We start from the raw sequence: 24,169 nt of genomic DNA on the forward strand, positions 1-24,169 counted from the left end.
AATTACACCCTCACTTTCAGAAACATCAGGATAACTGTGTAAAATGTAAATAAAAAAAACTGTGGAACAATTTCAGGATAATGTTGGTCGATGTAAAACTGTGAAGACTTTGAATAGCTCATCATTTATAGATGAAAATATGATCAAAATATTCAGAGAATCTGAAGAAATCTCTGTCTGCGAGGGACAAAAGCCATGCCCTGCATTAAAAACAGACATGATTCTGTTATTTAATTATTGGATGGGCTCAGGAACACTTCCAAAAGTCATTGTCTGTGAACATGGTTCATCCAGTGCAGGTTAAAGCTCTATGATGCAAAGAAGGAGCCATATGTGAATATGATCCAGAAACTCTCTCTGGGCCAAAGCTCATTTAAAATGAGCAACGTGGAAATCTGTTCTGGGGTTAGACAACTTGAAATCTGACGTCCTTAAAGAGGAGAGGGACCATCCAGCTTGATATCAGCGCTCAGTTCAAAAGCCTGCATCTGTGATGGTATGGAGGTGCATTAGTTCCCATGCAATTAGCAGCTTGCACATCTGGAAAGGTTTCAGAGCAACATACATCCAGATGACATCTTTTTCAGGGAAGGCCTTGCATATTTCATATTTTAGTTATTACAACAGCTTGTTTTTTTAGTATAAGAGTAGAATGAGCTGCTAGAATCCTCTATCAGACAAGACTGAGACTATTTTCCCCTTAAAAGTCCAGCAGCTCAGTTCCCAGATGTTTACAGTGTTGTTAAAAGAAGACTGGATGCCACACAGTGGTAAACATGGCCATGTTCTAACTTTTTTGAAATGTGATGCTGCCATTAAACTCAGAATGAAATTCAGAATGTGTTTACCATTCAGCCAATTGTCTGATACAGGAACAGCATATCTAAATCTATTATTATTGTCATTTGCTAAAATTAGCAATAATTAATAAATTTAAAGATTCCACATAAATAAATATCTTTGCAGAATTACGTACTGCTGAAAAAGCTGCAAGGACTTATAAAACCCTATAAGATGCCACCATTGTGGCAGCAGCTTTCCAACTACTGGCATGAATGTGATCATTTCAGAGTCCTTGAGCCTGATTAATTCCCTTGATAAAAGTATCTATCTGTTTATACTTGTTTTTATACTCCAAAGTCCATACTTCAGATTATGTGTAATCTTTCTAAATCTGATAAATACTTGTCCAGACCTAGCACAAAGCAAACATGTGGACCTGCACAGTGACATGATTATTTTTAGGTATTTTATCAGACTACTTACTAACAAATACGTGAAATGTGCCTAAGCCCTGCTTTATAATTGTGCACGCATTTCCTATCGACGCCTGTCTGAAGTCTTTGTGTTTGGGGGACATTTCCTCCTCTCACAGCAGGGGGAGAAGCTTGGTGATAGAAGCAGCTCCTTATGTGAAGATAAATTGAATTCATTAACAGGAAGCAGCTGGGACAAAGACAGCAGCTTTAGCCACAGGGAAACACAATAGGTACACCTGATCAGTGTCTTTCGCAGAGTGACCTAAGCTCTTTACTGGTTTATCCTGAAGGGGGAGCCAAAAACCAGCTAAGAGAAACAAAGTAGTCTTACAAAAATGACGAGGCTAAATAATAATGCGACAAAATGCACACGCAAAAAAAGACACAAATGAAAGTGTTAACAAAGATTTTTTTTAAAAAAATTGATAAGAGGAGAGAAAATACACATTGAGATTCAGAGATCTGAAAATGCACAAAAAGGAAGTAACCATAAAGTCTGAGGAAGTTATTTAGTAACATCCTGACATGTAAAATAAGGAATGAATATTGAAGGATGTGCACTATTTATAGACCAACTGTCAAACTGAAGCAGATTAGTAGTGCTAACTACATTAGCTCCTTTGTTTAAGGGGTCAGGTTTCCCTGAGTTGTATCCTTCCAGTGAAGTGGGATTCAGATATTTGATCTGCCCATCAGAGGTTTGTTCAGTTGAATCAGCTTGCAGCCATTGTTTAGCAGCTATAGATCTGGCTGAGCCTTCTTCCAGCAGGACAATGCTTATTAAGCAGCACTGTGATAGTGGAAAACAGACTGAAAGTTTCTAATGAGACAGCACTCCGAGGGACCAAGATCAAATTTATCCAAAAAGCATCATCAGGCGGATCCAAAGCAACAAAACTGTCAGAAGAATTGAGCTGAAAGATAGAAACATGTCATTAGTAGAGCAAAGAAAGGGTGGTTATTAGTGAGGTTGTGTCTAGTCTAGCCTCTAAGCTTCTACTCAGGAAGGGAAATGTGAATGGATGGATGGTTGGATGATTGGTTGATTGGAGGTTTGGTTGGATATATTGATGAATGGTTGGTTGGAAGATAGATAGACAGACAGATCTATGGATGGATGGATGTGGTTCAGCAGGATTGGTTTGGTTTGGTTTGTCTTTTCTCTCTCCCCTTTTCTACCCTTCCCTAATAATTATTTCTGAGGCGGAGTTGCTGGGCTGGCACTTTGTGTAATCTCCAACCTGGGGCGGAGTTCTTCAATGTGAGTCATCCTTCACACACCTGTTTGCCACAGACTCAGGCTGTGAGTATATCAAGGACAAGTGGTGCCACAGTTCTCTGTGAGACTGTCCCCATCGATATGGTGACAATCAGACCACATTGCCTAGAATCTGTTTAGGAAGTCCTTGCCTACTTATCTGTAGTTTCTGTGTTATTCTACTTGCCTGTTTGGAAAGTCTTTTTCCTGGATCCTGTGCACGTCTCCTGTAACTCTTCTACCCTCTGGCACCACCCACAATAGTTTTTACCTTTGTTTAACTATTTTTAGATACTAAAGTAGATCGGAAACAAATGGGTTAAAAGTTATAAAGCTGTGATATAAACTACATGTTTGGCTTATATTTATTTTTTATTTTGATATGCTTGATTTTATTTTTGTTGCTCAAAGTGAAATGTTGATTTAGATTTGCACAGATCTGAGATCATTTTTGACTAATTTTCACATTATCACTTACTGGGCTTTACTGTTTTGTGTCTAGAAATCTGCGTAACATTTAAGCTGCATACTTGTCTGCAAGTACCAATAGCTTATTCTTGCTGTTGCTCAGTTGTGGGAAACTGTAACCTGCTTATCACAACAGTCTGAAGTGTCTGCCAAGCACATCCCACAAGCCACAAGAATTAACACAAGTCTAGAATGTACCATTTTCACTTCCTTTTTCACACTGTGTTGTACACAGATCTTAGAAGCTTTCTCTCGTTGTCACGTCCTGGGATTTTTTTTTTATTTATTTTTTTATGTTGTAGTTTCGGTTCCTGTTTTGATATCCATTCTCGTGTTTCTATATTCTTTTTTTTCCCTTCCTCTCTCTGCGATGTCTTTCTGTTATTTGGTGTTTTGCTTTCAGTGTTTTGGCCTCGTTGTCTGTGTCTACCATCTGTTTCTCTGATTGTTCCCACCTGTGTCTCATTCTTTTTCACTTTTCATTTCTCTACTTTGTGCCTCGTTGTCATCTGGAAATCTGCTGAAGGATGCAGGAGGTGAAAGTAACATCCCATTCTTAATCCATAGAGTTTAATATGATGTTGGCCCACCCTTTGCAGCTATTACAGCTTCAAATCTCCTGTGAAGGCTTTCCACAACGATGACCTGGATGACTGAGAACCTTCACAGACAAAGTTTAGGAGTGTGTTCTCAAATTCATCCCAAAGGTGTCATATCATGTTGAGGTGTTCCTTTCACACCATAATCCCCCCCTCCACCAAACTTTACACTTGGGACAATGGAGTCGAACAAGTACCGTTCTCATGGCAACCACCAAACCCAGACTCGCCCACTGGATTGACAGACAGAGAAGCAGAGATGTCTCCACAGCTCTATAGTCCAGCAGCGGCGAGCTTTGCATTGCGTTTAGTCATGCAAGGCTTGGATGCAGCTGCTCGGCATGAAAACCTGTTCCAGGAAGCTCCCTATGCACTGTTTTTGAGCTGAGGCCACATGAAGAAGGCACTCTTTTTTTTTTCTCCCCACCTCTCATTCTGGAGTCAAGTGTGTGTGTGGTCATATCTTTGCCTTTTTCAAAGCATCTCTCATAACCAATGAAGCAGACTGGATTCAAAACGTGGTACTCAGATTCAGTCAGTTTATTTACAGTGCTCCTGGAAGTTAACTATTTACAAAATGCGGATGAAGCCACAAATCTCCAATCTCTATTTACAAGGTCCTTTGGAGAAAAAAAAGTCTATCGATGAGCTCCAATCTCTCTTCGACCTCTCTCTCTCTCCCACCAGGGAAATGACAGTTTTTCTGCAAAGCAGAGAGGAACAGGTAAGTAATCTGGAGTTCAGGGTTACGGATTAGATTATTATATAACTTTTATTCTTTTTCTTTTTTAATGTTAGCTAAATATTTGCATATTGTCTGTCCTTTGTCTTTACTGCACAATGAGCTAGAATGACTGCCTCCGGGTTGTACGTCCTGAATGACAATAAAGGTCCCTTTAACTTTAGTGGATTCGGTTTTCTTTGGATCAGATATTCCCAAAGACAGTTTGAAATGAAAGTCAGAGTTTATGTGGGCCACATAAATGCTGATCACGACTCAGCATTTCCTCCTTTTTGTTTTCACTGATTTCATTGTGTTCATTTTTGAGTTTTCTGTTCCACTTCTACTTTTTTTCTTAAAGCTTTCTTTTTGCCAGCTGAAGGCCATTACTCCATTTTACCCATTTTCCTGTCAGCGACAGCATATAAACTGCACATAAGGTCAAATATAATAAGAATAACATGTAACCCAAGAGTGTGCTTTTGTTTTAAGACTTCTGCTTTCTTAATATTTAATCATAAATCTCTTTCAAACTTTATTAGAAAGTGAATTTCTCTTTATATAAATACATGTAGAAATGTTCCAGTATGGCCCACACTTTCTGTTTTAGATGTTTGTGTTTTTTTTAAATGAGCCAATCAGAGACTGGCTTTTTGTTGTGTAACAGGCCTCTTTCTTTCTCCTGAATCCTGACACTTATTTAAACTTTCAACTTTTTCATACTTCATTTATCTAAAAGTTTATTCATCTTCTCTAGAACGCGTTTCTCTGCAATAAACAGAAGCATTTGTTCTGTGTGTTAATAAGAGATGAGCTGATAGTCATCAGCTTATTTATAGTCTCCGCATAATATTTCTGCATCAGGGAGTCCCCTGCGCTTCTCTTTTGACACCTCAGAGAGTGAAGGCGGAGACTCGTGACATACTTGCTCTCTTGCGCCTTCTAGGCAGGAAGTGAAATTGACCTGCCGCCACGTTGCCTCCACCCAAAAACAAGAAATGTTGCCTCTACCTTGTCCTTAAATTGAAACGTTTTTACTGTTGCTGTCGTTTTGGACCTCAGGGCCACCGCATCAGTCAGAGTACAGTGATCAACAAAGTCCATAAAAGTACAACCTCAAAGCAGCAAAGCTGATTATACATGTAATTCCCAGTTAAGTCTGTGTTTAATGAGTTCAAACGACAATATGCCAGTGCTCCCAGGGGCTGTTGTTTAAAGGTAATTCTGTTTACTTTAGTCACAATCTAATTTTAGGCCTGTCCTTTATAACTTCCATGACTCCAGTTTATGACTGTGAGCGTGGTAATAACTCCTTAATTTGTTTGTTTGAATAAAGGCACATTCTGCTTGAGCAACATGGAAACGCTGTTCTCGGCATTCAGCCCATCAAATGATATTTGCAGCCATAAGTCATCCGATGATGAGCCTGTCATGAAATCCATATTTAGCCAGCGTAATGAGGAAGATATGCAGTAAGAGCAACTCATCTGATCCATTCGGGCCCTGGATCGTGACCAGCCGGGCGTCTTCTGGCTTTTTCATGTGGTTCTTTGTCATATAGGGAGAAACACATCGAGCGACCAAGGACATGTCCAAATATAGCTGTCGATGATCAAACAAAGGAAATATCTAGATATGTACTCCCAATAATGCGACACACCCAGAGTAATTACGTGTGTGTGACAAACAAAGGCAGCATCTAACCTCTCGAGTGAAGGACAAACAGACTGACAAACACATCAGGTGTCTGTGCCACCAAGGTTTTATCATTTTATTAGATTTTTGGTTCCAGCTTTTAATTTTTTTTGGTTATTCTATTGATGAGCTTCAGTTTTGTGATATTGTTTGGCTTTTTTTTATTATTGTTCTAGCTCCCGCTAACTTGTCTCCGTGTTTGTGCCTTTGTCTTCCTGGTTTGTCTTGGTAATTGTTTTCATTTGTTCATCTCTTTGTACATCCAGTCTCTTTGTCTCAAGTGGGAGAAGTCCGAAATGTTTGGGAAGCTGAGAGAGGAGAGGGCAGGGCTCAGAAAAATAGATAGGCTCCATCCTCTGGGGACCGTGATTGCTCGAATAACTTCATCATACCAACTGTTTGTTTGAGTCTAGACTAACTGATCAGTCACTCAGATCACTTTTGGAGCCCTTAAAATTCTAAAAATACCGCAGATACATTAATAAACTGCTTGAAATGTTTAAAAATACACATTCAAACTGTTGGTACTTCCTAAGTGATATAAGGCTCTAAAATGAAGTGGCAAGACAAGACAATATTTTGCAGGTGTGGCCAGGGTGTGAGCACCAGGGTGGCAGAAAAACTGATGTTTCTAATTTTTGTTTTCCTGGGTGGATCCTGCAGGAGTCCAACATGGAAGCTAACATCACCCTGATTTCCTCGACAAGCAACTGGTTTTTCCACAGACTTCTGGATTATTGCAGAAAACAAAGAGTTTGTGATGCTTACACGTTATCTTCACAAACCGACGCCAAATTGAAATGTAAATCAATGGCAAGAACCAAAATGCTAATGTCAGGCTGTAAATGAAATACACAGGGGTGAAATGACTTTAACATCATCAGCACTAAAGGTCCCCGACAGCTCCTGAGGTCTAGCCACTTTTTGATAAACACCCTCTAGCATCAGAATTCACAGCTGGAGTATTTTACATGCTTATGTTGCAGAGCAGTGATTCCCAATGTATGGTCCACAGCCCCCTGGTGGACCGTAAGAGGCCAATTACTATAATTTACTGTTTTTTGTTTTTTTTAGTTGAGTGAAATTCTTGCTACTTCTTTTTTCCCTGAGATGTCCCCACAGCATGTGGAAATTGTCACAGATTTTAGCCTGCACGCCCTTCCCGGCACAACCCTGCACTTTATCCAGGCTTCTGACTCCCTGAGGTTGGGTTTGTCTTAGATCTTCGGTGTTTTGAGTGACACCAATTTAAAAGTCACATCTTTTGAACTTTTAAAATCTTATAGGATAAACTGACAGGATAGAATGCACTACTAGGGTCAATCAAATGGAGAGTGAACTGAAAGGTTTATAACAGGGATGTAAAACTAATTTTACATTGTTAGCCACATGCAACTCACTTTGACCTTAAGTGGGTCAGACCAGTGAAACTCCTCTTTCTGTCAGTATAAAGAAGTTTAACCATTGAATTCCTCAAATATCTTCATATAATAAAAAACAAATCTATTGCAGATAGTGAAAAAAGAGGAACTTTACCATCATTTCTTTGTTTATCTATTACTTAGATACTTTGGTGCTTTAAAAAAAAAAGCTATAAAAAAAAACCAACTTCGAAAATCTTACATTTGACACCCGTGGTTTGCAAGTTGGTGATGAGACCTTTGCTTCAAAATAAAATATGTTTGTTTTCATGAAATCTTTACATTATAAAAAGAAACAGAACAAATGAAACAAAGAAATGGTGTTTAAAAATGTCTCACTCAGATGTATCGTCATTGCTAAACTTAAGAAAGGACTTAAAGCTGTTGATGGAGTATCAAGTTCACCAAATAAATGATCAAAAGATTAAAATAAATCAGTGAAACCATTAAGGAAATATTTAATTTTCTATCTGTGACAGTAGTAAATGGACAGATACATACACATTGCTTTCTTCTCTAACTGAGCACCCAAAGCACACAAAAGCAGAAGCTGTGACTGAAGGTCCGTGTGAGCTGCAGAAGATTTTCACATTTTAAACAGTCTGAATTGAGGAATAGCTGCAGTGGAACAATATGTGAAAACGTCTTAAGCCTGTATAAACCACAGGCCTACCACAGGGAACTAGAAGTAGAAGAAGTGCTAACTCATTTCCGGGGTTTTGGATTCATTCCTGCAGCACTCTATAGCTGTATACCCAAAATCAGTTTTTCGGTTGTTTGTCTATGCAGGCTGCGATGAGGAAGTCATATACAAGTTAATGAGGTCTGACTGGGAAAAAAATCTAATAAAAACCAATTTCAATAAAAAATGGAATTGTTGAAAATGCTGCATTTTTTATATATGGGAACAACAGCCAATAAAAAAAGTTCAGCTAGAAAAAATACTTGTGCTTCCTGGATGTAACTGCAGTTTTTTGTGCCCCCTCACCCTCACCTGCACCACTGGTTAGCCACTTAGGTGGCCAGACTTCAGTCTGTGGTGACTTTGGCCTCAGCCCTGCTAAAATGGCTGCACTGTTTGCACCCATACCTCTCAGGTAAGCAAACAGAAAGGCATGGTGGGCGCCAGCTCAGCTCTCCTGGAGAAAATAAAATCATATCAGAGGCTGTGATCGAAAGTTAAATATGCACTGCCTTATCTGATGCCTGTTCATACTGCAAGTACATGTATATTAGCTGAGGAGAGAGTCTGCACTAAAAGGTCACATTAAACATGTTATATACACAGCCACTTTATATAGTCGAATCCCTCAGGCAACAGGCAAATAACAGCATGTGATTGGCTGCCAAAAGTACAAAAACCGGAACAGAACCAATGTGACACTTTAAATAACGTTTATCTGACAAAAAAACTGTATAGCTGTCAGAAAACATGCCGTCCCTGTCACTTTAAATCTGGCACTCCAAAATGAGGAAGCACAGCAACATGAATGGCTTTTTATATCACATCACTGTGCATTATATACATCAAAGAACACGTTATTGGATTCAGCTTCAAACGTCACTTCAAAAATCACCTGCCAGACATCCGTCCTCAGTGCAGCTGTGCTACTTTTTATAATCTGGAGTCTTTCCCTCTGCTGTGCTTTCTCTTCTCTTTCAGGGAGCCAAATCTATATTCTGAGAACTTATGAGCTGCTCAAGATCTGCGAATATAAACAGATAAGAGACCACTGTCTGCAGCCTTAACCGTGAAAATCTGATGCTTTAAGGAGAGAACGGTGGATGTTCATCCTCTGCTGTTTATTTGTATGCTCTAGAAAGCATGAGAAATGCTTATCAGCCATTTCTATACATACAGAGACTCTTAAAAAACAAAGATGTCATCATACGTTAAATTAATCATCTTTTAATATTAAATGTATTTCCTTATTGGTTACTGTAAATATAGTTTTCGTATGTCTGTTACAGTTTCCCAGCAGCATGAGCATAAAGTTAGTTATGCTGAATGGACGTAAATATGTAGTGCAGTGTTATTATCATGTATTAGAAGTAAAACTACTGCTAATAATAGTGTAAATATATTGAAGGCACTTAAAGCAGAACAGCTGCCACGGTGAGTGCTATTTATATTATATTATCAGGGGGTTTCCCCGCCAGAGCCAAAATGGTGAAAACACTTTCGTTGTTTAGGATTAACTCTACAATTACAGGCATTTCCTGTAACCTAACATAACCTTTAGCCAGAAATAAAAGAAAAATGCACAGATTTATGTCAAATAAGTAAAGCAGACATATTGCTCTTAATGTACAGGGAAGGTAGGAAGCAAATGAAATGGTAAATTAATTACAGTCTGCATATATTCAACAGTGCCTGAGTATAAAGTGCAGCTGAATGAATGTACATGGTGACAAGGTGGCAAATTTACAGTTATTGCACTAAGAGTGCATCCCGGGAAGGGACCCTGGTAAGCCTGAGGGTCCAGCCATGAAAAACACAAAAATGATATGTAGAGATGTATATATTTTTATCACAACATAATGTGTTGAATAGACAGAAAACAGGAAATTGGAGATTGTAACAGTAAAAAGGCATAGGAGTGATCATATATGGTGCACACACAGAACATGGGTCGTACAGAGGTCAGAGGGTGCCTTAAGAGGTGGTGCCTTGGAACAGACATGAGAGCCACTTCACAATACGTTATGTTACCTGGTAATTCTAAATTGGTCAGGGATGTGAGGTAGATAAAATGCTCGAAGTGTATAGAATAAAGCGATGTAGTTAAAAGTGCTTTGAATGATCAGTAAGACGAAAAAAGTAAACTGTGAGTCCTTTACACTTGCGAGCACAAGGACCCACAATGTAAGACATAATGCAAAAGCAAACAAATCCATTTACTCTGAAGTGTGACTAAAACAGAGCTCAAAAGTGGGGATTATAATGACACCTGAAGTCCCACACACTCGTTTCCTACCACTGCTTTAAATGTATACAGAGAAATTTGCAATAAGCAGTAATTAAGTGTTAATTAATGTTTAACTAATATTGATAATTATAAAGGGTAGTTATTAGTATTGTTTTATGACAAAGAAGGGAGGACGGTGTTTACCAGTTTTAGTGTTTATACGTGGTTATATAATAAATCCCATTAGCGCCAAAGGTTCTTGCCAACTTTCAATAAAATATCTTTATAAGTGCTTTGTTTTCATTTCTTTGGTAAAATGGGAGATTTGTTTTTCTCTAAAAAACGATTCTTGTCAAACCCATAAAAATACACTCTCCCTGCTCTGTGAATCATTAAAAAAGAATTAATCGTCCATTTATTAATGTCAGATAAGCTTTTATATATTCAAAATTGATCTGTAGTTCAAATTTTGTTGCAGACATGTAATGTAAGAATTAATTGGCCCTGGTCAAATGTGATCTAAACCATAAGTGAAGCCATATAGAATATGAATAGTTTGTTAGAGTTAAATGAAGAGGAAAACAACTTAAAGTGTTGTTTTCATCGAGTCCGAAGCAGAAGAGTTTAAGTCTGTACACAAGATTATATGATAAATGCCAAATTGTGTAATGTTATTTACCTTAAGCTTTATCCCACTTCTAGTATGTAACTGGAGCTTGTTTTCAAAGTGAAGAGGTTGTAATTGAACCGTAACCTGGATTGCAGTGATTGGCTGATCCTGGTCCAATCAAAACACGACGGTCTCTCTGCCCCCCCTCCCCCTACCCTTCCGTACATCCACAGCTTCAGTTAGCGCACACATAGCGGAACACGGTGAGTGCCCTCTGCAGCTCTATCTCAAAGTAAAACTGCTATTTTAGTGAGTAATTGTTAGGGCCGTGTCCTCATTGTTTTGATCATTAGTCTCTAAGCATTTGTTTGTCTCTGATGAGACACCAGAGTTACTTCTAGTTCCGCCGTAATTAAATAATAGTGGTGGTAAAATAGCTTAGCTTCGAAGCTAACTTAGATTGAGGTGCTAACAAGTAACTAATGAGTTATCGGTGCAAATGTGGTTTGCGGTTCAAGTCCTTTAACATCCGATTATATTTTTAAACATTTATCCTAACATGTTTAGTGGCATGTCTGTTTGCTAACTTGTGCGTAACCAGAGTCGTTAGCATCAGATGAAACAGAAAAAGCTATTTTTAAGAGTTCACTCTTGTGCTAACGGTCTAGCTAACTTATTAGCCCCGGTGTTTGCTAAACAGTTCTTTTACCCGTAGCGCAACTTAAAATAGAGTTTGTCAAACTGGAACTAATATTAAACCGTGAACTCGATGGAATTTCTTCCGCGGAACCGACATTACTTAACGCGGCGTTTGTCCCGCACAGCTTCGCCATGTCTTTTCCGGGCTAGGACGTTAGCTAGCTTTCACCGGAATGTGCTAGCAGAATGCTAACATTTGAGTTGTCGAAGTGTGACTACTTTTGGGGCATCTTAGACTCCCAGACTTGGCATTCGGCTCACATTTGTTTCGTGTTTAACTGGTGATACTTCTCTCTGTGACTGGTTGTTTTAATACGCTTGACAGGGAAGGTCTGCTGCGCTGAGAAACTAAAAGCCACACCCTTCCTTTCGAAACTAACTACGTTACAAAAGTTATCCCGAAAACAAGTTGTCATTTAATTGTCGAATGGAAGCCTTCTGTTTTAATGTATAAAGTTTTACTTTAAAGACTTCTTCAAAAACATGTTTTATTTATTTAGGGAAGTTAACTTAAGTATTTTTTTGTGCTTTTAAGTTGAAATCCCCCCTCCCTCTGGCTCTGACACATGATACTAGTATCTCTCAGGGTTGGAAACAGGGGTCTAAAAAATATTACTCTGTGTGATTAAATAGTTCAGAACAGCATATTTTACTGTCTGTTTGTTGATCAGCAACAGGTCCTGTAAACAGTGAGTAACTTTGCGTTTGTTATGTAACATGACAGCTGAGCTTAGCTTATTTAAATAGCCATAAAGAGTCGTCCATCAAGCTCTCCATGTGACTGCACAAACGCACCACAGTAGAGTTTTACAGTGCTTCTGATCACCTTCTTTTGTGTGACTGGTGTAATGTTTGCTCGGAATGAAATGGCTTTTTTCCCTATCAGGTGTTAAGAGTTTGTAATAAATCATATTTACCGGTAAGTTATTTTTTTGCTTGTTTGTTTTAACCGTAATTGAGTGAAAGGTTTCTACTCATTTAATGTTCCCTGTGATTTATTTATTTATTTTTTTAGTTATTTTTAAAGAGCTCTAATAGGAACAATCATTTTTCAGTTCTATTAGCTGAAGTTTCTGCAGCGTAAAACAAATGAAGCAGCATTTCATTTATAATGACTGATAGATTAGCTGCCAGGTGACAGAAGAGCCCATCTACCCTCCATAATGTACAATGTGTGGCATAGAATGCACAGATGAAAGGGAATAACGCTCCAGGAGTGCATTTCTTATTGAAACTTGTGTCCACCACTGGAAAGGGGGGGGGGGGGAGCTTCCTGACTGACAGAGTTAAGTTGAAATTTTGAATTAACGTCTCGGATGTTTGAGTTTAGTGAGTTAAATTTTGACTTATGACTGTCCCGCCCCAAAAAAGTTGTTTTGTAGTAGCAGAACAGCTGGCCGGTAGAATTTGGCCTGTTTGAGTTTCCATAACTTCTTGGTTTCAACATGTCAAATCTTTGCAGGTTGATATACAAGCTATGATATACGCTGAATGATTTAGCCAACTGTAATTGGCTCCAGACCTGTTGGAAGTATCCTCCTCCTTTTTTCTCTCATTTGATGATGATTATGATCCATCAGTATAGCAGCCATATGCGCACATTAACTTCAAAGCATGTGGAAGTCCAGGCGTGAGCTTGTGCTGCGCCCATCCACACTTAGAAACTGTGACAGATTGAATTAGTTAATCTCGGAGTAATGAAATTATTTATATAATGCATCAATGAGGAAACTGGATAAAAATTGCCTTGAGTGGGTAGCTATTGCCAGTCACCTAGAATAGAATAGCTCTTTATTGTCATTGCACTTGTACAACGAAATTGTGGGTGCTCCACACTAACTGTGTCAAATTAAAATGTAAATAGGAATAACAGCAGGAATAAATAGCAAACAGGAGAAATATACAAAAATAAGAGAAAGACAAATTGGAGAACAAGTTGTAAAGTGCAACTTGTTCATTGTCAGTGCCTGAAATCATTGTCCCTCAGCACAAACTTAACAGATGCGCTGCTTCAGTGCTTAATGGGAGGAGATTCCTCACATTGGTGGGTTGTATCTTTGCTGGTGTAATAGGTTATTATTGCGTATCGGCATTTGTTAAAAGTCAAGCTAGCTGCCTGTTAGTAACTCTTATATAGGACTTTACAACAAGGTTGCGCGAGAGCATTTTACGAGTTGATGCCTGTGCTGGCAGTTCTCAAGCTGAATTTCTTTCACTGCAAGAAACACTAAGCAATACAACCATAATTCAGCACCACTCTTTCCATTAGTGTCATTTTTGACAACGTTTGGTTAGTTTTCTTCTATATCTGTAGTTGGCATTCAAGAAAATTTGTTTGAAAGAAAACAAAAGTTGCTCCCAAAGTTGATGTGCAGTTATGTCAAATTGTAATTGTCATTCCTGCTGGATGATAATTGTTCAATTTAGAACTTTTTTCCTGTCTGAACAGTTTGGCGTGGCCTTGCTGGCACCTGAGCGACCCTTGGACCCTTCCTGTTGACATCCCTGTACCTGAGGATCTGCCAGCCCCTCCTCCCCAGATGTAGAGGGAGTTGTAATCTTCAGCAGCCGTGTACACAGTGAGTTGAGCAGTTTTGTTTGTTGTGTTTTATTCACAGAATGAAAATATGTCCATGTCCTAGTGTCTACTGAAGTCTGAACATGGTATATCATCTTGTAAGTAGTTAGCTTCTTCTTGCTCAGTTTTGGAAATTCTCTTTCATTTATGCCTGGACACTAACCTTTTTTACAACATCTGGGAAAACAGCCACACTTCAGCATTTTATTGAAGAATAATTTAGACCTTTTTAACTCTCAGTGCCTCGCTGTGTGTTTGCCTTTGGACCTGGAAATGGCTAATGTGTCATTTTTAAAAATGGATTTTAAGGGTCTTTGTTCATTTGTAAATGGAGTTGAATATTTAGTTGTCAGTGCTGCTAGCATTCACAGGCACGTACTCTCATTACCAAAGCCAGCAAAAATTAATGAGTGGGATTAGCGAAGGTGGCCACAGCTCGCATGCTCGATAGGGCCACTGTTTGAATCCAGGCTCATATCTAATCACCGGAAGGCTTAGTTTTCTTATCTGATACCAAGGCTTTGAAGCAAGTTTTGCGACACCTACATAAATTTACATTTTAAACACGGTTTCATTTTCCGCAGCCTTCATTTTTATGCATCAACCAATGCATCAGGCACACGCTGGCGTCTCAACGTGCACACCTACCCTCCTCGCCACAATAATGATTTCAGTGCAGTGGTCCTGCTCGCTCTGATCTCTGTTTTCTGTTTGGCGTACTCGAGTAGATGAGGGTCATTACAATGGCGCTTTGTAGAGGGCCTCGTGTGCCTGCCTCACACTGTGGGTTTCTGGTGATGCTTCATACGTCGTCATTAGAATTGCAAATGCTGTTCGAGTGTGACAGAGTGGTTTTTGTATTGTTTGGCTCAACATTTGACAAAGGTCCCACAGACCTAGCATAATTAGTAGATTCAAAGAGGCTCTCAAATGAGATTTTAGCCTGCATCACCCCCTCTTTGACATTTATACATCAAATGAACATTACATTTGCATTTCAGAATAACATTTAAAATACGCCTCTTTTTTAATACTACTTTGAAACTTTGTCATTGTTGTTACTGGTTGTTATTTCTGCACTTTCAAGTTAAAATGAAAATTCTTCAATCAGTCAACACTGAAAGCACACAGGAAGTTAGTCAGATCTACTGAAGTTTCCTCTTAAATAATCAAACAGGCAGTAGATGAAAACCCACAGCATTGACGAGTGTGATGATAAAATGAGAGGCAGTAATTTAACTTGGTATAATCTCACTTTACATTCAGTGAGGGGTTTCTGGAGAATAACGGGCAGATTTCAGTTAAAATGCCTGTCTTCATCCTAAACATTTTCATTCCTTTGACATCTCCTGTCTCCTCTGCCAATATTTTCTAGGTCACGCTTACAGAAATGTGTCAGGCTGATGGAGTTTAATGACGGGTCATTCTCTGTGGCCTTTCTCCTCTGTATTATAATGAGATGAAGTTATTTGTGGCTTACCTGCTGACTGCAGTGTCACTGTCAGAATCTGCCTCACAGTGTGCTTCAGATTAAAGTTTACATGTTTGTATTGCAGATGTAGTTCTTTCTTGAGTTTTACCTCCAGGAAAAATACTGGTTTGAATTCCTGGAGAGAGTAAGCCCATCTTTTTTCAAACTTTTTTCTAATTCTTTTTTTGTGTAAAGAGGTGACGCCCGTATCATCATGAAGTCTCTTGATAGTGGGTGGGAAGTCGAGCAAAATTTTTTGGCAGACGAATGATTAGGTTTCAATCCTCTGTGGTCAACAGTGACTTCTCATTGTTGTGGATACTGACGGGGGTGTTCACACTGACATCAGTGTCTAGTCAGTAGATTCACTATTCAAAATGCATCAGTGCTTATCCTAAGAGCTTATTGCCCTCCAGGCACACTAAAAATGAAGACTCCAGTCAATCTCAGTTGTCAGGACTTCTTTTGCTTGTATGTCAGGCAGAGGCACTGCTGATAGCACATTTTGGCATCTGTTGTTTCATCAGACACTTTTCATGACAGCAGGTTCTGGTTTAGATCCAATGCTCTGCCACAGTAGGTTGTTTGGCTCCCAGCACCAGTGTTAGGGTCATTACTTATTACTTGTAGTCTTTTAAAAACCTTACCTGTTTGGCTGTCATTTAATTAGTGTGAATGCTTGAAAAGCATTCACAGTATTGTTATTCGAATCTTTATTATTAGTGTGAATGCTTGAAAAGCATTCACAGTATTGTTCTTCTAATCTTTATTATTAGTGTGAATGCTTGAAAAGCATTCACAGTATTGTTATTCTAATCTTTATTAGTGTGAATGCTTGAAAAGCATTCACAGTATTGTTATTCGAATCTTTATTATTATTATTAGTGTGAATGCTTGAAAAGCATTCACAGTATTGTTCTTCTAATCTTTATTATTAGTGTGAATGCTTGAAAAGCATTCACAGTATTGTTCTTCTAATCTTTATTAGTGTGAATGCTTGAAAAGCATTCACAGTATTGTTCTTCTAATCTTTATTATTAGTGTGAATGCTTGAAAAGCATTCACAGTATTGTTCTTCTAATCTTTATTAGTGTGAATGCTTGAAAAGCATTCACAGTATTGTTATTCTAATCTTTATTAGTGTGAATGCTTGAAAAGCATTCACAGTATTGTTATTCTAATCTTTATTATTATTAGTGTGAATGCTTGAAAAGCATTCACAGTATTGTTCTTCTAATCTTTATTATTAGTGTGAATGCTTGAAAAGCATTCACAGTATTGTTATTCGAATCTTTATTATTATTCTATTTTATTTTTCCGTACGTTTTTTGAAAGCCTACTCCTTCAAAACCGTTCAACTTAGAAAAACCATTCAAACATCGTTAGATTCCTATTCTTTTGGACAACATTGCTTGTATTTTTCTCATTTTTAACATTTATATTTTTAATTTTATTCAACTTTATTCAACAAAAATTTCCCATGTATTTCAATGGGGAGACCCTTCAAATTCTCATTCAACTTACTCATTTTTAAACTCTTACTACTTCAACATACGTTCACATAGAGCCACCATTCAAACTTTAAAACGAAGACAAGACATTCAACTATTCAACTTGTATTTATCTTTTCAATATCTATTATACTTTTTCTTCAGTTCCAGTTTAAGTTTCATGATGTTTTTTCACCCGTTTCAGAGTTTATAATGGGTGTGTATGGGACGGAATGTTGGGGCTAGAGTGAGACAGCTCAACTGCTAGAGTGAGAGGAGCGAAAAAATTAATCTTAAAATCTTTTTTAAAACTGCTGCTGTGTCCGCAGCGTTTGCTCTACAGGTATGATTTTACCCTCAAAACGTAGCCATCGCTGTCCTCTTTCATCCAATGTGTTTACTATTGTCCTAGGTGTTATGGTTCTTTCATAAATGTCACCAATGCACAGCCTCCTCCCTCCAACTCTTCCATAGACTCTAATGTTAAAATGGCTCAGAAGGTTCGTTTGAAAATCAGAAGAGCATGGTGTCTTTCCACTGTCACCACGTCCATATAATAAGCTCCACAGGCATGAAAACTGAGAATTTGGTAGACTAGACATTGCTGTCGCTCACGGTGAAAGAATTTTGTCAATACGACTTTTACTTTTCATTTGGGAGCGATTTGTTTCGGCCTGACTTTTCTGTTCATTTTAAGCAGCAAAAGTGAGGCGCATGTCTGTGTACGTGTGTATGGAGCCCTTGGGTGCAGTCACTATAGCAACCAGGCTCACACCTGCCTGCTTAACGAGCTCTCTCTCTCTCTGCCAAGATTCATCTTAAACACTTCTCTTTCAACTACTGCTGTGTCCAGAGTGTTACAGCCATCATTTTACCCTCAAAACGTCGCCATCGTTGTTCTCTTTCCAACACTGTTTTTCAAAGCTCAGACTTTTACATTTTTTAAACTGTGTGGATCCAAGCAGAGGGATCACATTTTAGTCATTCAGTGATTCAAAGAATATGACCTTTTAATATTCATTCAGATGTTTTCTGACTCTAAATGTTCTTTTCTCATTTCTTAGGTTTTTCTAATTTACAATTAAAACATTTTCAGCTTTTTTCCAACTTCTGCTTCTGTGTAACCTTCAGCTTTTAGCAGTTCAGCACCTTTGTTTTCAGGTTAAATTTGGTTTTTTTTGTTTGTTTTTTTAAAATTTCATTTAATATTTTTAACTCAAAATTCAGCAATTAATTCATTTCAGTGCATACATTCAGATTCAAGCATTCACACTGCAGTTTCTTCAGAAAATGCACTTTCTAGTTATTATTATTATTATATTTTATTTTTCCGTACGTTTTTTGTAAGCCTACTCCTTCAAAACCGTTCAACTTAGAAAAACCATTCAAACACCGTTAGATTCCTATTCTTTTGGACAACACTGCTTCTATTTTTCATATTTTTAACATTTATATTTTTAATTTTATTCAACTTTATTCAACAAAAATTTATAATGTATTTCAATGGGGAGACCCTTCAAATCCTCATTCAACTTACTCATTTTTAAACTCTTACTACTTCCACATACATTGACATAGAGCCACCATTCAAACTTTAAAACGAAGACAAGACATTCAACTATTCAACTTGTATTTATCTTTTCAATATCTTTTATACTTTTTCTTCAGTTCCAGTTTAAGTTTCATGATGTTTTTTCACCCGTTTCAGAGTTTATAATGGGTGTGTATGGGACGGAATGTTGGGGCTAGAGTGAGGCAGCTTAACTGCTAGAGTGAGAGGAGCAAAAAAATTAATCTTAAAATCTTTTTTAAAACTGCTGCTGTGTCCGCAGCGTTTGCTCTACAGGTATGATTTTACCCTCAAAACGTAGCCATGGCTGTCCTCTTTCATCCAATGTGTTTACTATTGTACTAGGTGTTATGGTTCTTTCATAAATGTCACCAATGCACAGCCTCCTCCCTCCAACTCTTCCATAGACTCTAATGTTAAAATGGCTCAGAAGGTTCGTTTGAAAATCAGAAGAGCATGGTGTCTTTCCACTGTCACCACGTCCATATAATAAGCTCCACAGGCATGAAAACTGAGAATTAGGTAGACTAGACATTGCTGTCGCTCACGGTGAAAGAATTTTGTCAATACGACTTTTACTTTTCATTTGGGAGCGATTTGTTTCGGCCTGACTTTTCTGTTCATTTTAAGCAGCAAAAGTGAGGCGCATGTCTGTGTACGTGTGTATGGAGCCATTGGGTGCGGTCACTATAGCAACCAGGCTCACACCTGCCTGCTTAACGAGCTCTGCCTGCCACTGTACCAAGATCCATCTTAAGCACTTCTCTTTCAACTGCTGCTGTGTCCACAGTGTTACAGCCATCATTTTACCCTCAAATTGTCGCCATTATTGTTCTCTTTCCAACACCGTATCTTTCAAAGCTCAGGCATTTAAACTTTTTAAACTGTGTGGATCAAAGTGGAGGGATCACATTTGAGTCATTCAGTGATTCAAAGAATATGACCTTTTAATATTCATTCAGATGTTTTCTGACTCTAAATGTTCTTTTCTCATTTCTTAGGGTTTTCTAATTTACATTTAAAACATTTTCAGTTTTTTTCCAACTCCTTCTTCTGTGTAACCTTCAGCTTTTAGCAGTTCAGCACTTTTGTTTTCAGGTTAAATTCGGGTTTTTTTTTTTGTTTTTTTTAATCTCATTCAAAATTTTTAACTTAAATTCAGTAATTATTTCATTTCAATGCATACATTCAGATTCAAGCATTCACACTGCAGTTTCTTCAGAAAATGCACTTTCTAGTTCTATTTTATTATTATCTATTCCGTACGTTTTTTGAAAGCCTACTCCTTCAAAACCGTTCAACTTAGAAAAACCATTCAAACATCGTTAGATTCCTATTATTTTGGACATGATTGCTTGTATTTTTCTCATTTTTAACATTTATATTTTTAATTTTATTCAACTTTATTCAACAAAAATTTCCCATGTATTTCAATGGGGAGACCCTTCAAATTCTCATTCAACTTACTCATTTTTAAACTCTTACTACTTCAACATACGTTCACATAGAGCCACCATTCAAACTTTAAAACGAAGACAAGACATTCAACTATTCAACTTGTATTTATCTTTTCAATATCTATTATACTTTTTCTTCAGTTCCAGTTTAAGTTTCATGATGTTTTTTCACCCGTTTCAGAGTTTATAATGGGTGTGTATGGGACGGAATGTTGGCGCTAGAGTGAGACAGCTCAACTGCTAGAGTGAGAGGAGCAAAAAAATTAATCTTAAAATCTTTTTTAAAACTGCTGCTGTGTCCACAGCGTTTGCTCTACAGGTATGATTTTACCCTCAAAACGTAGCCATGGCTGTCCTCTTTCATCCAACGTGTTTACTATTGTACTAGGTGTTATGGTTCTTTCATAAATGTCACCAATGCACAGCCTCCTCCCTCCAACTCTTCCATAGACTCTAATGTTAAAATGGCTCAGAAGGTTCGTTTGAAAATCAGAAGAGCATGGTGTCTTTACACTGTCACCACGTCCATATAATAAACTCCACAGGCATGAAAACTGAGAATTAGGTAGACTAGACATGGCTGTCGCTCACGGTGAAAGAATTTTGTCAATACGACATGTACTTTTCATTTGGGAAGAATTTGTTTGGGCCTGACTTTTCTGTTCATTTTAAGCAGCAAAAGTGAGGTGCATGTCTGTGTACGTGTGTATGGAGCCATTGGGTGCAGTCACTATAGCAACCAGGCTCACACCTGCCTGCTTAACGAGCTCTGCCTGCCACTGTGCCAAGATTCATCTTAAGCACTTCTCTTTCAACTGCTGCTGTGTCCACAGTGTTACAGCCATCATTTTACCCTCAAATTGTCGCCATTATTGTTCTCTTTCCAACACCGTGTCTTTCAAAGCTCAGGCATTTAAACTTTTTAAACTGTGTGGATCAAAGTGGAGGGATCACATTTGAGTCATTCAGTGATTCAAAGAATATGACCTTTTGATATTCATTCAGATGTTTTCTGACTCTAAATGTTCTTTTCTCATTTCTTAGGGTTTTCTAATTTACATTTAAAACATTTTCAGTTTTTTTCCAACTCCTTCTTCTGTGTAACCTTCAGCTTTTAGCAGTTCAGCACCTTTGTTTTCAGGTTAAATTCGGGTTTTTTTTGTTTTTTTTCAATCTCATTCAATATTTTTAACTCAAAATTCAGCAATTAATTCATTTCAGTGCATACATTCAGATTCAAGCATTCACACTGCAGTTTCTTCAGAAAATGCACTTTCTAGTTATTATTATTATTATATTTTATCTATTCCGTACGTTTTTTGTAATCCTATAACTTCAAAACCGTTCAACTTAGAAAAACCATTCAAACACCGTTAGATTCCTATTCTTTTGGACAACACTGCTTCTATTTTTCATATTTTTAACATTTATATTTTTAATTTTATTCAACTTTATTCAACAAAAATTTATAATGTATTTCAATGGGGAGACCCTTCAAATCCTCATTCAACTTACTCATTTTTAAACTCTTACTACTTCCACATACATTGACATAGAGCCACCATTCAAACTTTAAAACGAAGACAAGACATTCAACTATTCAACTTGTATTTATCTTTTCAATATCTATTATACTTTTTCTTCAGTTCCAGTTTAAGTTTCATGATGTTTTTTCACCCGTTTCAGAGTTTATAATGGGTGTGTATGGGACGGAATGTTGGGGCTAGAGTGAGGCAGCTCAACTGCTAGAGTGAGAGGAGCAAAAAAATTAATCTTAAAATCTTTTTTAAAACTGCTGCTGTGTCCGCAGCGTTTGCTCTACAGGTATGATTTTACCCTCAAAACGTAGCCATCGCTGTCCTCTTTCATCCAATGTGTTTACTATTGTCCTAGGTGTTATGGTTCTTTCGTAAATGTCACCAATGCACAGCCTCCTCCCTCCAACTCTTCCATAGACTCTAATGTTAAAATGGCTCAGAAGGTTCGTTTGAAAATCAGAAGAGCATGGTGTCTTTCCACTGTCACCACGTCCATATAATAAGCTCCACAGGCATGAAAACTGAGAATTAGGTAGACTAGACATTGCTGTCGCTCACGGTGAAAGAATTTTGTCAATACGACTTTTACTTTTCATTTGGGAACGATTTGTTTCGGCCTGACTTTTCTGTTCATTTTAAGCAGCAGAAGTGAGGTGCATGTCTGTGTCCGTGTGTATGGAGCCATTGGGTGCGGTCACTATAGCAACCAGGCTCACACCTGCCTGCTTAACGAGCTCTGCCTGCCACTCTGCCAAGATTCATCTTAAGCACTTCTCTTTCAACTGCTGCTGTGTCCACAGTGTTAAAGCCATCATTTTACCCTCAAAACGTCGCCATCGTTGTTCTTTTTCCAACATCTTGTCTTTCAAAGCTCAGAGATGTAAACTTTTTAAACTGTGTGGGTCCAAGTGGAGGGATCACATTTTAGTCATTCAGTGATTCAAAGAATATGACCTTTTAATATTCTTTCAGATGTTTTCTGACCCTAAATGTTCTTTTCTCATTTCTTAGGGTTTTCTAATTTACAATTAAAACATTTTCAGCTTTTTTCCAACTTCTTCTTCTGTGTAACCTTCAGCTTTTAGCAGTTCAGCACTTTTGTTTTCAGGTTAAATTCGTTTTTTTTTTTTGTTTTGTTTTTTTTATCTCATTCAATATTTTTAACTCAAAATTCAGCAATTAATTCATTTCAGTGCATACATTCAGATTCAAGCATTCACACTGCAGTTTCTTCAGAAAATGCACTTTCTAGTTATTATTATATTTTATTTTTCCGTACGTTTTTTGAAAGCCTACTCCTTCAAAACCGTTCAACTTAGAAAAACCATTCAAACACCGTTAGATTCCTATTCTTTTGGACAACATTGCTTCTATTTTTCTCATTTTTAACATTTATATTTTTAATTTTATTCAACTTTTTTCAACAAAAATTTATAATGTATTTCAATGGGGAGACCCTTCAAATTCTCATTCAACTTACTCATTTTTAAACTCTTACTACTTCCACATACGTTGACATAGAGCCACCATTCAAACTTTAAAACGAAGACAAGACATTCAACTATTGAACTTGTATTTATCTTTTCAATATCTATTATACTTTTTCTTCAGTTCCAGTTTAAGTTTCATGATGTTTTTTCACCCGTTTCAGAGTTTATAATGGGTGTGTATGGGACGGAATGTTGGGGCTAGAGTGAGGCAGCTCAACTGCTAGAGTGAGAGGAGCAAAAAAATTTATCTTAAAATCTTTTTTAAAACTGCTGCTGTGTCCGCAGCGTTTGCTCTACAGGTATGATTTTACCCTCAAAACGTAGCCATGGCTGTCCTCTTTCATCCAATGTGTTTACTATTGTCCTAGGTGTTATGGTTCTTTCATAAATGTCACCAATGCACAGCCTCCTCCCTCCAACTGTTCCATAGACTCTAATGTTAAAATGGCTCAGAAGGTTCGTTTGAAAATCAGAAGAGCATGGTGTCTTTCCACTGTCACCATGTCCATATAATAAACTCCACAGGCATGAAAACTGAGAATTAGGTAGACTAGACATTGCTGTCACTCACGGTGAAAGAATTTTGTCAATACGACTTTTACTTTTCATTTGGGAACGATTTGTTTCGGCCTGACTTTTCTGTTCATTTTAAGCAGCAAAAGTGAGGCGCATGTCTGTGTACGTGTGTATGGAGCCATTGGGTGCGGTCACTATAGCAACCAGGCTCACACCTGCCTGCTTAACGAGCTCTGCCTGCCACTGTACCAAGATTCATCTTAAACACTTCTCTTTCAACTGCTGCTGTGTCCACAGTGTTACAGCCATCATTTTACCCTCAAATTGTCGCAATTATTGTTCTCTTTCCAACACTGTATCTTTCAAAGCTCAGGCATTTAAACTTTTTAAACTGTGTGGATCAAAGTGGAGGGATCACAT

At 37.8% G+C, this 24,169-nt stretch overlaps 1 protein-coding gene across 1 annotated transcript in view; it reads left to right on the top strand.

Moving 5' to 3' along the window:
* The first annotated feature begins 11,122 nt into the window (after positions 1 to 11,122).
* rap1aa (RAP1A, member of RAS oncogene family a) overlaps positions 11,123 to 24,169 on the top strand; it is a 53,232-nt gene continuing 40,185 nt past the window's right edge. Inside the window, exons 1-2 of the mRNA XM_085444815.1 lie at positions 11,123 to 11,203; positions 14,089 to 14,218. The gene's annotated coding sequence lies outside the window, so the exon portion shown is untranslated. The remainder of the gene's footprint in view (positions 11,204 to 14,088; positions 14,219 to 24,169) is intronic.

The sequence above is a fragment of the Copadichromis virginalis genome, linkage group LG20 (genome assembly GCF_057382275.1).
Source record: "Copadichromis virginalis isolate Kocher_CV1m ecotype Utaka linkage group LG20, C_Virginalis_male_GT1.1, whole genome shotgun sequence".
NCBI lineage: Eukaryota > Metazoa > Chordata > Actinopteri > Cichliformes > Cichlidae > Copadichromis > Copadichromis virginalis.